Below are 10,794 nucleotides of genomic sequence, written 5' to 3' on the forward strand. Positions count from 1 at the left end.
AAAGTAGTTTTTAAAATTCCATATATGATAACATCAAAAAATACAAAATACTTAGGAATCAGTAAGACAGTATGCTCTATACTCTTTGGTGTAAAATCTATAAAAATACAAAACTGAATACCTGAGAGAAGGTGTAAAGAATTCCTGAGAGCAGCATACTATGTTCATGGATTGAAAACCCCAATTGTTAGGATGTCTTCAAATTAATCTATAGATCCAACGCAATCTTTTTTTTAAATTAAAAAAAAAATTTTTTGAGTGAGAGAAAGACCGAGCGTGAGTGGGGAAGGACAGAGAGAGAGGGAGACACAGAATTCCAAGCAGGCTCCAGGCTTTGAGCTATCCACAGAGAGCCCAATGCAGGCTCAAACTGACAAACTGTGAGATCATAAGCTGAGCTGAAGTCAGACACTTAACCAACTGAGCCACCCAGGCGCCCCTCAAAGCAATCCTAATCAAAATTTCAGGTCATTTTTTATAGAAATTAACTAATTGATTCAAAAAAATTCCAGGGAAATGCAAAGGACTTAGAATGACCAAAATAATTTTTAAAAAGAACAAATTAGATGACTCAGAATTCCTGATTACAATCCTTATTACCAAAACAACTGCAATGACAATGAGAGGCAGATTATTCTTTGATGTGTTACTGGGTTCCATTTGCTAATAAAATTTTTCATATTAGTAAATGTACTAACATTAATAAGTGAGATGAATCTGTGGCTTTCTTTTTATGCTTTATCAAAGCAATTTAGGAGTGCCTGGGTGGCTCAGTTGGTTAAGCAGCTGACTTCAGTTCAGGTCATGTCTCACAGTTCTTGAATTCGAGCCCTGTGTTGGGCTCTGTACTGACAGCTCAGAGGAGCTTGGAGCCTGCTTCAGATTCTGTGTCTCCTTCTCTCTCTGCCCCTCCCCTGCTTGCTCTCTCTCTCTCTCTCTCTCTTTCTCTCTCAAAAATAAATAAACATAAAAAAAAGAAAGGATCCAAGATCACTTTCCCAGTCAAATAGGGGCCAGTATTGCCTAGATGGGTAGCCCTCAAAATAGCCAGTCTATGAACTGTTGTCATTGGTCTATAATGAGATAAGAAAATTATTCCAAAATGTAAATCAATGCATTGTCTTGCTTTCATCTTCAAGAAGGCTTTGCTATGAAAAAAACATCTCAGCTGAACTAACAGCGTGCTCCCTGACATATTTGATTTACATCCTGGTACAGTATTATCTCAGCAGGGAGAAGTATCCGTTTGTGAACGGGCACCAATCCGCAGTCTATAATTTGCCTAGCACTGACTTAGATCCCTCACTGCAGACCTCCAATGGATTGCATCTGCCCCTCGGCCCCCCGTAACTCTCCAGCTAACTGCAGAGCCTTGGTAACTTTTGTCTACCTTCTGTGTTTTGGATACTATATGACATCTAGATGGCAGCTTAGCCCATAATAAAAAAGGTTCAAAGTGCATAATAGGTCATGTATAAATGTTGATTGATTGAATAATAAATGATTGAATGATCAAGGCTCATGTGTTACAGGTTACAGTTGATGCACTGTACAATTTGCACTTGGCAGTGAGTGAGTGATGCTTGAAATTGGCAGACACTCTCTCCTCTGAGTTGTATGCAAAGCTGTGTCATTCAGAGGAAAGGCTACTATTTTCTTCATCTAATGGCATGGGTATGTCCTGAGAGACCACCTTTTCTAATTCATAGAAAGACCCTAGATAGGGGCACCTGGGTGACTCAGCTGGTTGAGTGTCTGACTTTGGCTCAGGTTATGATCTCATAGTCCATGGGTTCGAGCCCCATGTCAGGCTCTGTGCTGACAGCTCAGAGCCTGGAGCCTGCTTCAGATTCGGTGTCTCCCTTTCTCTCTGCCCTTCCCCCGCTCATATTCTGTCTGTCTCTCTCTCTCAAGAATAAATAAATGTTAAAAAAAAAAAAAAAGACCCTATATAGATTAACATCGGCCAAATGCAAAGAACTTGACTGCAAATCAGCCTCAGAAGACTGCTCAGTCTTAAACCAGGTGCTGTTAAGTTCTACACGATGGAAGACATAGCCACTCCCAAAGCATGGCGAATTAGAGTGACAGCTCCTTGATTCAGGAATGATCCATGACCTCGCTCTTTCTTTTTACCTCTTTCTTTTTTTACAGACTGATATAGCCCCTCAGTCAAAGAAATGGAGGGTTGTTTGTAACTAAACTCTATAGCATAAGCAGTATGAGGGGTAACTGCACATCTCAGCGGAGGTGTCTCATCCTTTAGGAAAGCTTCCCTGATCTTCCAAGTCTGGGTCACATGCTCCTCCATGGTTCCTATGGTAGTAACTTTTATATTCCAGTCCGTAGTACCTAACGCTGTACTGTAATTGGCTATTTGCATTTCTACCGACCAAAGTGTACTGTTCCCCACTATATTTTGAATGCTTAGCACAGTTATGGTACATGGGAGGAGGTAGGTCAGGGAAGTCAAGGAAGAATAGAAGCCAAAAACTTGCAGTAAAATATCACTTTTAGGGGCGCCTGGGTGGCTCAGTCAGTTAAGCATCCAGCTTCGGCTCAGGTCATGATCTCACGGTTCGTGGGTTTGAGCCCCTCATCGGGCTCTGTGCTGACAGCTAGCTCAGAGCCTGGAGCCTGCTTCAGATTCTGTATTTCTCTCTCTCTCTCTCTCTCTCTCTCTCTCTCTCTCTCTCTGACCCTGCCCTGCTGGCACTGTCTCTCTCTGTCTCTCAAAAATAAATAAAAGACAGAAAAAAAAATTTTAATAACATTTTTGACATCGTTCATTTCAATGTAGATTATCAGTCTGTCTCTAAAAACAGAAAGCCACCCAGGAACAGATACTTATCCAATAATTTATCCAAATATCCTGGGTGCCCCTAGGCATATCCTAGGACCCTCAATGGACTCAGCAAAGCCCAGCTTCCCTCTAGATCAACGTTCATAAACAATCCAGGTAATTTCTGGGAGGAAAGAGACCAAGCACTGCTCCCTAAAATTTAAAGTTAGAGACACCTGCCCAGACAGATCCAACAAAGGCCCATTGATAGAAAAGTTTGCCAAGAGCATAGATAAAAAATCACCTTGAGGAAATGGGGAGTCTAGACTGCAAGCCCTCAGCTCCCAGAAATTCCATGGCCTCTCTAGTCACCAGCCTCTCAAAAACGGAGAAGAGAAAGAGAGAAGGGAGAAAGTGGGGCGAAGGGAGAAGCAGCAGCAGATGAGAGTAGCCATTTTTGTCTTTCAGGCTCTGTATGGGATCATCTTAGATCTTAACCCTCCAGTGTGGCTGTTGTTATTCCGGTTTTCTGGATGAGAAAACTAAAGCTCAGAGAGGTCACGAACCATGGACAGGGGCACAGAGGCGCAAGTTTAGATATCACTCGTATCTTCCTGCCTTCCATCCACTGCTTCAGCTGCTGGATTTTATGGCCTCAGATGACATCATCCATGTCATTCACACAGCCCTCCCCCACTCCACCAAAGAAGCTGATGGAGAATATATCCAGTGCGATCTGGGTTCAAATCTCTTATTTTCTTTTTTAATTTTGAGAGAGAAAAAGAGAGAGAGTGTGCGTGCCAGGAAGCAGAGGGAGAGAGAGAGAATCTCAAACAGGAGCCATGCCCAGTGTGGAGTCCCAGGCAGGGCTCAATCCCATGACCTTAGGATCATGACCCTAGCCAAAATCAAGAGGCTGACACTCAACCAACTGAAGCACCCAGGCATCCCTGTGTTCAAACCTTCTTTAGACTTTTCTTAATTGTGTATCTGTTACTTGCTGGTTTTGTGACCCCAGGCAAGGTAGTTTCTATCCTGGGAGCTCAAAGAGCTGAACTCTAAAAGAAGAAGAATATTTACTTCTGCAAGTATTTGAGGGACTTAAATGTACTTCCGAAAGAGAAAAAGGCTGGTATTCAATAGGTACTCAAAAAAAAAAAAAAAAAAAAAAAAAAAAAAAAAAGCCAGCACTTCCAACACACACACACACACACACACACACACACTCTCACTCTCTCTCTCTCTCTCTCTCTCTCTCTCTCTCTCTCTCTCTCTCTCTCTCACCACCTCCACCGGAATAGGGTGAGGTTGGTCTTCACTCAAGACTTACTGCTTCCAGAGGGGTAACTGGATCCCTGCCACTTTGTACCTGGTTAGAGGAGCAAAAGATTGCTTTCCTCACACCCAGCATTATCAAGGCAAATCTGCCCAGGAGGAAGTTTGTTTTTGTCATTTTCCTTTAAGCTTTCCCCTCGGCACCCCTGACTCCAGCAGTCTCCTCTGTACCCTCAGGGACCATCTAGTGCCTCATTTAACAGCAACCTTGTTCTGTTTAACTGTCCTAATCCCAGATAATGTGTTAGCTCAGCGGCACTCAAATAATAAATACCACCTCAGCCTGAGGCACTTCAGGAAGGCCTTAGCCCTTTAAAGGAATCTTGGGTTACAAGCGACAGGCCAGGAAAACGGCAGCCATTTGGCTGAGTTTGGATAAAAAATGACAGCAACTATGGCTCTGGAGTCACGTAACTGCTAAAACTGTCAGCTTAAAACAGGCAAAAGATCTTCGTGTTTTACTAGGTGACAGTAGGAAGTATTTAAGAGCCAAAGGGCACACACCCCAGGGAATCTTTTCTGGTTTTGTTTTTTGTGGGCTGGGGCTTGACCCAGTGCCCCTGAAGTCATGCCACTTTGCTCAGCCCATCCTTCAGGCAGCCCTGGCTGATTCAGAAAACGAAGACACGCACGTGGAGGGCCCCAAGAGTTCTCCGAAATCCTCAGCTGGACCGTTAGCAGCAGGAAAAGGGCCAAAGGACTCCTCCCATCAATCCTAGAGCCTGGGACCTGCCCAAGATTGTTCCAGGAATTCTGATGGGTTCCAAGAAATCCTTCTCAGCAACGTACTGAGAGGGCTCACCAGTGTGGCTCCTGTCCTTTCAAGGGACCCCCAGGAGGCCAGGGTTGCAGTGGAGGCCCAGGTGCCTCCCTACACAGGGCTCCCCAGGCAGAAGAGATGCCTAGTGGCTAGTGAGTGGGTATAGGGTCCAGCATGGCTAAACCCTGAAAACATTTCGCTAGGTGAAAGAAGCCAGTCACAAAGGACCACGTGCATATTGTATGCCTCCCTTTATATGAAATGTCAACAAAAGGTTGGCCAGTGGTTGCTGGAAGCTAAGGGGTGGGGGATGGTTGGATTGAGAAGAAATGGGAAGTTGCTGCTAATAAGTATGGAATTTCTTTTTGGAATGATAAAAATGTTCTAAAATTGATTGTGGGGATGGCTGCACAACTTTGCGAATATACCCTTTAGGTACAATAACCAGGGAATTGGATACTTGTACAGTATATAAATTGTATCTCACTAAAGCTGTTTAAAACCAAATCCTGAAGTCTAGTACAGTGACCGAACCCTTAGGGCCAGATTCAGAGGAAATCCATCCAAGCTGCTCTTTTGGAATAAGCAAACATCCAAACGCTATCCCTTCATTCAGTCACTTATTCATCCACTCATTCTAAATTTACCAGTGAGTTCTCTGGGTGCAGGACCGGACCACCTTACCAGAAACAGAACGCCAATTTCCCTAACGTCGCCCAGCATAAGCCTGCTTGCTAGATTGGAATACAACCCCTTCAACACAGGCTGCAGCTAGGAAGCCCTTTGGGGTGGGGGGTGGCAAAGTCTTTAAGGGGAGTTTCAGGAAAACTTGTTTACATTTTTGCCACCAAGTCTTACCCCATCTTTCTCTGTTCCTCCCCCTTTAGCCTCTGCCCAGCAAACCCTCTAAAACTTCCCAATGGGAACCCAAAACTCCCGGAGGTAATGAGGCTTTCAGTAGGCACTCCAGAAGCAATCGTCAGGAGGAAATCCTGGCCCCCGGTGAGAGCTGCGCACCAGCCCCGTTTGGGCACCTTCCTTAAAGGGAAGCCCAAAGCCTGGGCCTAAGCGAGGCTCCCAGTCAACCCGGAGCTCGCGTGCCACCGGGCGGGCTTCACACGGAGGCCCCAAGAACCCAGTACCACCCAAGTGCCTGTAGTCCCGGACTGGGAGGCGGCGTCCAGACCCTCGCCTAGGGCAGAAGCCACTCCTGTGGCCCCACGAGGGTTCCTCCTGGCCCTTCCCTGACCCTGTCTTGCCCGGGCGCACTGCCTGCCAAAGCCCAGCCCCACTGGGTGCATCTCTGCCCAGGCGCTGCGTGCGTCCCCGGAGGCTTGAAGCAGGAAGGGGTGCAGACGGATAAAACTGGAGAAGAGGGGTGGAAAAGCCAGGGCCAAGAGGACCCCCCGACACCGCAGCCCGGTGGTGCATCTCAAAGCCGCAACCTCTTGCGTCCAGACACCAAAGCAAAAAGCCGGAGGCATCCGGGTTTCCTGGCGCTGCAACCGCCTGCGTCCTCCGTCTGTGCGCTCTTTTTGCTGCTCTTTGCGTCTAGCTCCTGACCCCAGCGCTGATCTGCGGCTGGGTCAGTTCGGTCTCCCAGGACCTCCATCGACTGCTCTTCCAAGCGCCCCCAATACAGTCAAACTAAAAAGAGCGTGCTATTCATATACGGCTCCCAAGACAAATTCCTAACCCCCCTTCTCACCAGATTGTCGCCTTTACTAAGTGCCTTCCTCTTGGAAATGCTGGAATTGCCCGTGTCTCCAAGCCAAAATGGCTTTTTGCCGCCGCGCGCTCACAGCACCCGGGAACAGGGCAATGTTCCCGGAAGCAACACGAGACATCATCACTGTCTTTGCATTCGCAGCACGTAGCACCTGCGAACTCCCTGCCCAGCGAACCCCGCGAGGAGGCATCTGGGGGCACCAGCCCATCCCACCCCGCAGGTCCCCGGCCATCCGGGGAGCCCGCGTTGATAAGGTCCGTGGAACTGCGCTGCGTCTGCAGGTGGCTCGCCCTCTCCGCTTTTCCTTCCTCACGAACAGATTTTTCAAAGCCGACCCGAAGTAGGGCAGAGAAAGATTAGAACTGACCTGTGCAGGGGAATGTTCTAGCCCAGGTTGGGGACCTCTCGATGCCTAGGTAGGATCCAAGATCCGCCGCGAGTTGGTTCTTGGCGGCGCACGGTTCTCGCTCTCTTCCCGCCTTGTGCCCCTTTTAATTGGCCTCTCCTTCTCCCCTACTCCCTCTCCCCCTCTCCCTCTCCCACTCCAGCTCCCACTCTGCACCCCGGCGCTTCCCTCCGGCCAGGCGCCCGGGATCAGATAAGAGGAAAGGAAGGCCAACCGGCGGCCAATTATAGAGCGGAAGGTGGCCGCGGGGGCGGAGGTTGGGGAGGTGGGAGGCAGGCCTAAGTCTCCAACGCCCCCTACCTTATCTCCTCCTCCTCTCCCCGCCCCCTCCCCACTGGTGGAGCTGCGGGGAGCCCGCCCTCGCGCCTCCTCCGCGCCGCCCACCACCTGGCTGCTGCCCCAGGTGCGCGTCGTGAGCCCCCTGGGAGCGTGGCAAGTGTGGGGCTGCTGACCCCGGCCGTGCGGTCGCCTTGCAGATCTGGAGCCCTCCGGGACTCAGGTACCGGGCGCCCACTTCCCGTTAAGGGCTTTGAGCCGGGGAGCGCGCCCACTGTGTGCCCCTCTCCTCGCTTCCTTGGCCGAACCGCGGGCTGCCAACGCAGCGATGCTCAAATCGTTGCGTGCAGGAGAATCATTCGAGGGTGTTGAAATGGACGTTTTTGTAGGCTTCCGAGGACGAATGTCGGCAGCGTCCAGAGCTGAAGCTTCCCGAACTGCAGATTCCCACTCGCAAAGATCCTGTTTCAACAGGTCTGGGCTGAGGCCAGGGACTCTGCATTTATCAAGCACCCTGGTGGTTCTGATCCATGCAGGCCACCGTATGAGGGTCTCTGCCCTGAGGTATGAAGACCCCGTGCCCAGTCTCTAGGGACTTGGGCTGCGCTGTCACCCGCTGGGTCCCCTAAAAAAGCCCTCGTCGTTACCCATTTTTGAACCTTGCACAAATCCCCTTGGCCGTTCTTTACAGTCCAGCTTGTGTGCACAGAAATGTTGGGGAGGGAGATACAGAAACAATTTAGGAAGAACTCACTTGTGCAAGAAAATGCTTTTTCACGTTGGAAAACAGCTAAAGGCTGATAATAGAAGAGAAAGAGCAAGTGGTCTTAACCTGCTTCCCACATGCCCAGCTGAGAGGACAGAAAGAGGCGTTTGAAACCTTTAGTGGGGGGGAGGGATCCCTTGGACATTCTAACCGCCCCAAGCGCTGTTAGCCACCAACTCCGCTTTCCCCGATTTTGCATGCTGGTTTATCTACTTGTCAATGCTCTGAATTTCCCCGCTGGTCCTGCAATCGGAGTGGAAACGGCCCGCTCCAGCCCCGACCGACGCTCTGCCTCCCTTGGTCCCTTTTCAAATTGGCCTCAGCTCTGCCACAGGGCGGGCCCAAGCTAGGCGCCGGGTTTGCAAACCGGGCTTCACGGAACGCACTTCTCGGGGTCAGGCAGCGGGTGCAACTGTTAAGGAGGCAGGCTAGGTCCAAGAGCTCCCGTGGCAACACTGCAAGGGTGCGAGCGCCCCCTGGTGGTGTCGCCTGGGGATTTGGGAGCGGTCAGGAACTGCAGAGAGCGCCCTCCGCCCCTGGATTGCCTTGGAGAGACCAGAATTCCTGAAATGCAAGATTTATTCCTGGAGATAGCTACCACCTTGGTTGTTCCTACGCCCCACCTCCTCATGCAAGTGCCGTTCCCTCTTTTCACTAATAAAATCTCTTTTGTAAAATTTAAGTATAGCTGACACACAATATTACATGAATTTCAGGTGTGCAACACAGTGATTTGGCAACTCTTTATATTATGCTAAACTCAGCCCACGTATAGCTACCATGTGTCACCACGCGATGCTGTTACAGTATCATTGACTATATTCCGTATGCTGTGCCTTTCATCCCTGGTACTTGCTCATTCCATAACTGGAAACCACGATTTCCCATTTCCTTTCACCCATTTTGCCCACTCCACTACCCCCTCCTTTCTGGCGACCACCAATTTGTTCTCTGTATTTATGGGTCTGTATCTGCTCCATTTTGTTTTTTAAATTCTACATATAAGTGAAATCATATGGAATTTGTCTTTCTCTGACATTTCACTTAGCATAATACCTCTCGGTCCATCCATATTGTCAAAACGGCAAGATCTCATTCTTGTTTATGGCTGAGTAATATTCCTGTGTGTGTGTGTATGTGTGTGTGTGAGAGAGAGAGAGAGAGACACACTTTCTTCATCCATTCATCAATCAGAGGCCACTTAGTTTGCTTCTGTAACTTGGCTTTCATAAATAATGCTGCAGTAAACATTGGAGTACATTTGAATTTGTGTTTTTATTTTCTTTGGGTAAATACCCAGCGGTGGAATGACTAGATTGTATGGCTTTTTTAATGTTTATTTATTTTTGAGAGAGAAACAGACAGAGTGGAGTGTGAGTGGGAGAGGGGCAGGGAGAGAGGGGGACACAGAATCCGAAGCAGGCTCCAGGCTCTGAGCTGTCAGCACAGAGCCTGAAGCAGGGCTTGAACTCACGAGCTGTGAGATCACAATTGTATGATATTTCTATTTTTAAATAAAATCTACTGTCAGGGCACCTGGATGTCTCAGTTGGTTGAGAATACAGCTTCAGCTCAGGTCATGATGTCACTTCTCCTGAGTTGGAGCGCCACATTGGGCTCACTGCTATCGGCACAGAGCCCGCTTCACATCATTTTACCCCCCCCCTTCCTGACCCTCCCCCACTCGTGCATGCACACACGCTCTCTCTCTCTTTCTCAAAAATAAATAAACATTTTAAAAAATCTACTCATGTCTTTCATTTTTACCAAGATGTAGATGACTAGAGTCAGATCAGCTTCGCCTGTCATTCCACTGGCGGAGGCAGTAGCATATTAGCACAACGTTTTAGGCAGAGGGAGAAAAAAAGTATTTATGATAAAACTATAGAAAATTAGAAATGAGAAATTCCCTTTAAAATGTGAAATCTATATGCAGTGAGTAGAGGAGCATACTATTTGGTAAATATCCTATCCAATAATGCATATTGATTTTGTAATGGTACAAAAGGCTATTTTTTAAAAGTTTAACTCATCCTACCTTCATCTCTTTAACTTTTGACTTGTGGAATTTCACTGTCAATGTCAACACGTTTCAGTTAATGTTGAATCAGAATGGCTGGTTTTAATCAGCTGTCCATTGTGTTGCAGTTGTGTGTAAATTTCCAGCCCCTTCAAAGGAGTGTTTATTCGAGATTTATCTTAAGGTCAGCCCTCAGAGTCTGGTAGAGTACTGAGAACAGACTCATAGAAACAAGACTAGAAGACCACTAATGGTCCCCCCTCAATCTAGGAAAAGACTGTATCTGAATGAACATGTGAACAGATATCTCGGGCCTCCTCAAAGATATCCAAAAAGCATCAGCCTTCCACAGTAATTGATTTCAGGATTCAACAACTCTTCTTGGACTCTCATTCTGAGCTTGACATGACTGTGTTCTTGTTTCTCCCTAAGGATCCCTTACACAGTTTCCCTTCTCCAGTCAATCTCGTGAAAACTTACAAGAAGACTGTGGATTCAGACTTGAACTGAAGGGCCTCTTTCTCTTGCTGGTGTCACTTTGGTGAAGTTATTTAGCCTTTCTGAGCCTAACTCCTTGTGTATAAGAAGGGAGTCATTAATTGTATCTCAGGTTGGCCATGTGGATTAAATGACAGATATATTAATGGACCTGTCCATGACAATGATAAATGGTAGCTAGACCACCCAAGCCAGGACTGTCCCTCTTCTGCCCATTGCATA

At 47.7% G+C, this 10,794-nt stretch overlaps 1 protein-coding gene across 2 annotated transcripts in view; it reads right to left on the reverse strand.

Moving 5' to 3' along the window:
* The window catches only part of LOC115284912 (collagen alpha-1(XIV) chain-like), a 30,117-nt gene extending 23,007 nt beyond the window's left edge, over positions 1-7,110 (reverse strand). The window contains exon 1 of one of the 2 annotated variants that reach the window (XM_029931366.1): positions 6,974-7,110. The gene's annotated coding sequence lies outside the window, so the exon portion shown is untranslated. Of the gene's footprint in view, positions 1-6,585; positions 6,665-6,973 lie in introns of those variants that run through there. The other variant, XM_029931367.1, reaches the window with a different exon arrangement.
* Between the last annotated feature and the right edge of the window lie 3,684 nt (positions 7,111-10,794).

This window comes from Suricata suricatta, unplaced genomic scaffold (assembly GCF_006229205.1).
Source record: "Suricata suricatta isolate VVHF042 unplaced genomic scaffold, meerkat_22Aug2017_6uvM2_HiC HiC_scaffold_26, whole genome shotgun sequence".
NCBI lineage: Eukaryota > Metazoa > Chordata > Mammalia > Carnivora > Herpestidae > Suricata > Suricata suricatta.